Here is a 5,629-nt window from a genome sequence, read left to right on the forward strand (position 1 = left end):
CACTTAGCTTGAATCTCTTGAGCATGTCCTGAGTATATTTGGCTTGGTTGATGAAGGTTCCTTCTCTTCTTTGCTTCACTTCGAACCCTAGAAAGAACTTCAACTCTCCCATGGAAGACATCTCGAACTTTGAGGTCATGAGAGCGGCAAATTCCTCATTGAAAGCTTTGTTAGGGGAACCAAAGATAATATCATCAACATATAATTGGCACACAAACAACTCCCCTTTGACCTTCTTAGTAAAAAGAGAGGGGTCGATTAGCCCAACTTCAAAACCACGGTCTTGTAACAACTCGGTAAGGTAGTCATACCACGCACGTGGGGCTTGTTTAAGGTCATAGAGTGCCTTATCGATTTGATACACATGATCGGGAAAGTAGGGATCCTCGAACCCGGGGGGTTGCTTGACATAAACCAATTCATTAATGGGACCATTAAGAAAAGCACTCTTCACATCCATTTGTTGTAACTTAAAGTTATGATGAGAAGCATAAGCAATCAACATGCGAATAGATTCAAGACGAGCAACGGGAGCAAAGGTTTCACTGTAGTTGATACCCTCGACTTGGGAGTAGCCTTGTGCTACCAAACGAGCCTTGTTGCGAATGATAATCCCATGGGCATCTTGCTTGTTCTTAAATATACACTTGGTTCCAATGACATTGTGGTTCCCCGTCGATCTTGGCACCAATCTCCACACTTTGTTGCGCTCGAAGTTGTTGAGTTCTTCATGCATGGCATTGAGCCAATCCGGATCTTCTAGCGCCTCATAGACCTTGTGGGGTTCGACACAAGAGACAAACACGTGATGTTCACAATAGTTTGCTAATTGTCTACGAGTGCTTACCCCCTTTCTTAAGCTTCCAAGCACATTCGTCATGAGATGATCCTTGGGGGAGAGCTTGGAAGCAACCTTGGCGGCACGACACTCCAATTCCTCCTCGGGGGTGAGACGAGGAGTGGTCACTTGATCATCTTGAGCGTCGTCTTGAGTTTGTTCTTGTTCTTGAACTTGCTCGGAGGAGAGAACTTGACCTTGGGCATCACTTGATGTGTCAGCACCATCTTGAGCATGATCTTTCCCTTGGTCATGTTCTTGAGGATGAGGGCCTTCATGTTGTTCTTCGGAAGCGTGTGGGCCTTGGGTTGGTGATGGCTCCACTTGAGTGGAGCATTGTCCTTCTCCTTCGGCCACAAGGGGTTCCTCAATGGGTAGGATAAAGCCAACTCCCATTCTTCTTATGGCTTGAGGAGGAATTTCATCACCTACATCACAAGTGCCACTTTGCTCCACTTGGGAGCCATTATTCTCATCAAACTCCCCGTTACATGTCTCCTCAATAAGTCCCGTGGATTTATTGAGGACACAGTAAGCATGAGAGTTTGTAGCATAACCAACAAATATGCCCTCATAAGCTCTAGCCTCAAATTTAGACAACCGACCACCTTTCTTGAGAATGAAACACTTACACCCGAACACCGGAAAGTACTTGAGGTTGGGCTTGTTACCGGTGAGTGTCTCATATGGAGTCTTGTTCAAGCCCTTGCGGAGGTAGAGCCGATTGGATGCATGACATGCGGTGTTGATGGCTTCGGCCCAAAAGTTGTACGGAGACTTGAACTCTGCCATCATGGTCCTTGCCGCATCCATCAATGTCCGGTTCTTCCTCTCCGCAACACCGTTTTGTTGAGGGGTGTAAGGTGCGGAATATTGATGCTTGATCCCCTCATCACTAAGAAACTCATCCAAGGTGTAGTTCTTGAACTCGGTGCCATTGTCACTTCTTATTGTCAAGATCTTTGCATTGTGTTGACGTTGTGCTTCATTTGCAAAGTCAATGACGGTTTGTTGGGTCTCGCTCTTCCTCTTGAAGAAATACACCCAAGTGTATCTTGAGTAGTCATCCACAATCACCAAGCAATACTTCCTACCCCCAAGACTATCGAAGGATGGAGGCCCAAAGAGATCCATGTGAAGGAGCTCCAAAGGCCTCTTTGAGTAAATGATAGTCGTGGGAGGGTGAGCCTTCTCATGTAGCTTTCCTTCGATACAAGCACTGCAAGCACGATCTTTAGCAAAACTAACATTCGTTAGTCCACGGACATGGTCCCCCTTGAGAAGACTTTGCAAAGATCTCATATTGACATGGGCTAGACGGCGATGCCAAAGCCATCCCACATCAACTTTAGCCATTAGGCATGTCGCGGTCTTAGTGGGTCGCTCCGAAAAGTTAATCACATATAGACCGTTCTCGACATGCCCAACAAAGGCTACTTTAAGAGTCTTGCTCCACAAGAGGGCCACGGTATCGATATCAAAGGAAGTGGCAAAGCCCATGATTGCAAGTTGACGAACAGAAAGTAAATTGTATGCAAGGGACTCAACAAGCATGACCTTCTCGATTGTGAGATCATGAGAGATGACCACCTTGCCAAGTCCCAATACCTTAGAGGATGAGGCGTCACCCCTCTCGACATTGGTGGGCATAGATGGAATCTTGTGCACGTCCACGACCAAGTCCTTGCTTCCGGTCATATGATTTGTGGCTCCGCTATCGAGCAACCATGATCCCCCATCGGAAGCAAACACCTACAAGAGATTAATGCTTGGTTTTAGGTACCCATTTTGTAATGGGTCCTTTGATGTTAGTAACAAGGGTCTTTGGAACCCAAATAGACCAATCAATGTATTCATGAGGAGAACCAACGAATTTGGCATAGACATGCCCATCACTACCATGGCATAACACATAAGAAGGATTAAAGTCGCCGGCTTTGATGTGAGGAGTGGCATTGCCCTTTTTGACAATGCCACCCTTCCCATTTTTCTTCTTCTTCTCCTCGGAGGCACTCTCTCCCTCCTTCACAAAGGTTTGCATGAGAGGAGGAGGTCGTTTGGTCTTGTCATTCTTCTTCTTGTTCTTGGACTCGGGCACATACCCAACACCTTCCTTGGCCACAACTCCCTTTTGGTTGATCAAGAGGTCGTTGAGTTTCTTCTTGCCTTGTATGCAAGTCTCAAGACCTCTCTCAAGTTTCCCCTTTAGCTTAGCGTTCTCCTCAACAAGATGTACATGCTCACAACATGGGTTAGTAGCATTTGCATTATCAATTAACATCATACGAGGAAAAGTGGCTTTTTCCTTGGTTAGCCTTACTTGAAGTTAACCATGAGACTCTTTGAGGCTAGCATGAGCACCCTTCAAGACCTTGTGAGCCTTGTCAAGTAGATCAAACTCCTCTTTGAGTCTAGCAAGATCAACCTCAAGTTCGGCCTTCTCGGAGTTTAGCACATGAGAAACAATGAGGACATGATCATAATATTTCTTTAATTTAGCATGATCAACATTGTGTGACTCCTCAAGAGCCAAACGAAGACCATGCTCTTCCTCAAGAGCATTGGAAAGATCCTAAATTTCATCGGCATAGTCATGACTATGCCCTTCCATCTTAGTGATGGTATCTTCGTGAGCCTTGATCATGTCATTGGCTTCACCAAGTTGTTCCAAGAGAGCAACAAAGTTCTTCTTGGATTTTCCCTTAATTTTGCCTATAAAGGCCTCAAACTCATTTGCCTCCACATTAGCTCCCTCATGTTCATTAATGCTATCCATCGGAGAAGGATGATTAATGATGGTAGTTTTGATGTTGGGGGTTACCTTGTTGGTGGCTTTAACCATGAGGCACTTGTCGGTGATGCTCTCATTGGGTGAGTCGAAGAGAGACACCCGTGGAGTCGTCGCAATGGCGACGGAGGCCATGGCAACCGACTCATCACCTTCATCATCGTCATCATCCTCATTGTACTCTTCTTGTACCACCAATGCCTTGGGAGGAGTCTTCTTGGTGAAGTTGCTCTTGTTGGGGAATGACTTGGCCTTGTCCTTTCAGATGAGTTTGCCTCCATTGTCTTCCCTCTTCTCATACGGGCACTCCGCAACAAAATGACTCACGTTGCCACAATTGTAGCAAGTCCTTACACGTTGCTTGCTCTTCGTGCCACTTGAGTTGTTCTTGTTAAAGTTTGGCCTTGAGTTTTTCTTGCTCCAAAATTGCCTTGAAGCGAGTGCCATGTGTTCATGATATGCATACTTTGTATCTTCGGGGTTGCTCTCCTCTTCTTCCTCTTCTTCTTCTTCAACGGTGAGCTTGGCCTTCAATGCAAGGTTGGGCTTCTTTGCCCTTTGAGAACGAAGCACCGCATTGTCGGCGGTCTTATCCAAAATGTTCATGGCCACAAACTCATCCAACACTTCGCTTGAGGTCAAAGTGTGGAAGTCCGGTCTTTGACGAATGACGGAGGACATGGCCTTGTGGTAGGGCATCATTGCCTTGAGGAATTTGCACTTGATCCATCAGCCTCATCTTGCACCACTTCATAGTTGGAGCGTTGAATGCTTGCGCTTCCCCGGTAGAGGGAGACAACACAACGCCATGCGTCTTTGGCCAAAGCGAAGGGCCGAAGATGAGGTAGGTCTTCGGGTGGGATTGCATCTTGAATGATGAAGAGAGCATTCTCATTGAATTGATTATCTGCGGCTTCTCGAGGAGTGAAGTTGCTTGGATCATGCGGATAGAAGCCTTCTTCAATGATTCTCCAAAGATTAGTGTTCACATGATTTAAATGATGTTTAAAGCGGTAAACCCAAGAATCAAAGTCCTCAATTTTCACAATCTTAGGGGGAGGACCGGCATGATTCAAATGAGTGGAAGGAACTGGTCCACCATAAACAAGTGGTGGTTCCACATGAGCAAAGATACCGGTACCATTTTTACCACTAGAAGAAGGAGCCTTTTCACTACTAGCTTCCCCCTTGTCAGAGATAGCATCCGTCACCTTGTCGGTGGGATCACCCACTTTCAACGGTGCGGTGGAAAGTTTAACCCCCTCAAGGAATTTAGTAGACATGCTTTCAACCTCGGTCGTCATGGAGGTTTTCAATGTCTCCAAGGCCACATTGAACTCCTGCCGAGAGACCGAGGTTCCCTCATCGCCCGTAGACGAGGTTGGATTCACACCGGAGTGTTCCTCCACATCGTCTACGGTATCAACCATACTCTTCGGACAGTAAAGTCCTTAATAAAGAGACGAGGCTCTGATACCAATTGAAAGGATCGATGTGGTTGACTAGAGGGGGGGTGAATAGGCAACTAACAATTTTTAGCTTTTCTTTAACAATTTAAACTTTGCATCAAAGTAGGTTGTCTAGATATGCAACTAGGTGAGCAACCTATATGATGCAACAAGGATAGGAACACAAGCAAGCAAGAGATATGATACAAATATGCTTGCACAAGTAAAGGCACGAGATAACCAAGAGTGGAGATGGTGGAGACGAGGATGTGTTGCCGAAGTTCCTTCCCTTTGAGAGGAAGTACGTCTCCGTTGGAGCGGTGTGGAGGCACAATGCTCCCCAAGAAGCCACTAGGGCCACCGTATTCTCCTCACGCCCTCACACAATGCGAGATGCCATGAATCCACTATTGGTGCCCTTGGAGGCGGCGACCGAACCCTTACAAACAAGGTTGGGGCAATCTCCACAACTCAATTGGAGGCTCCCAACTACACCACGAAGCTTCACCACAATGGACTATGGCTCCGTGGTGACCTCAACCGTCTAGGATGCTC

This window comes from Triticum dicoccoides, chromosome 7A (genome assembly GCF_002162155.2).
Source record: "Triticum dicoccoides isolate Atlit2015 ecotype Zavitan chromosome 7A, WEW_v2.0, whole genome shotgun sequence".
NCBI lineage: Eukaryota > Viridiplantae > Streptophyta > Magnoliopsida > Poales > Poaceae > Triticum > Triticum dicoccoides.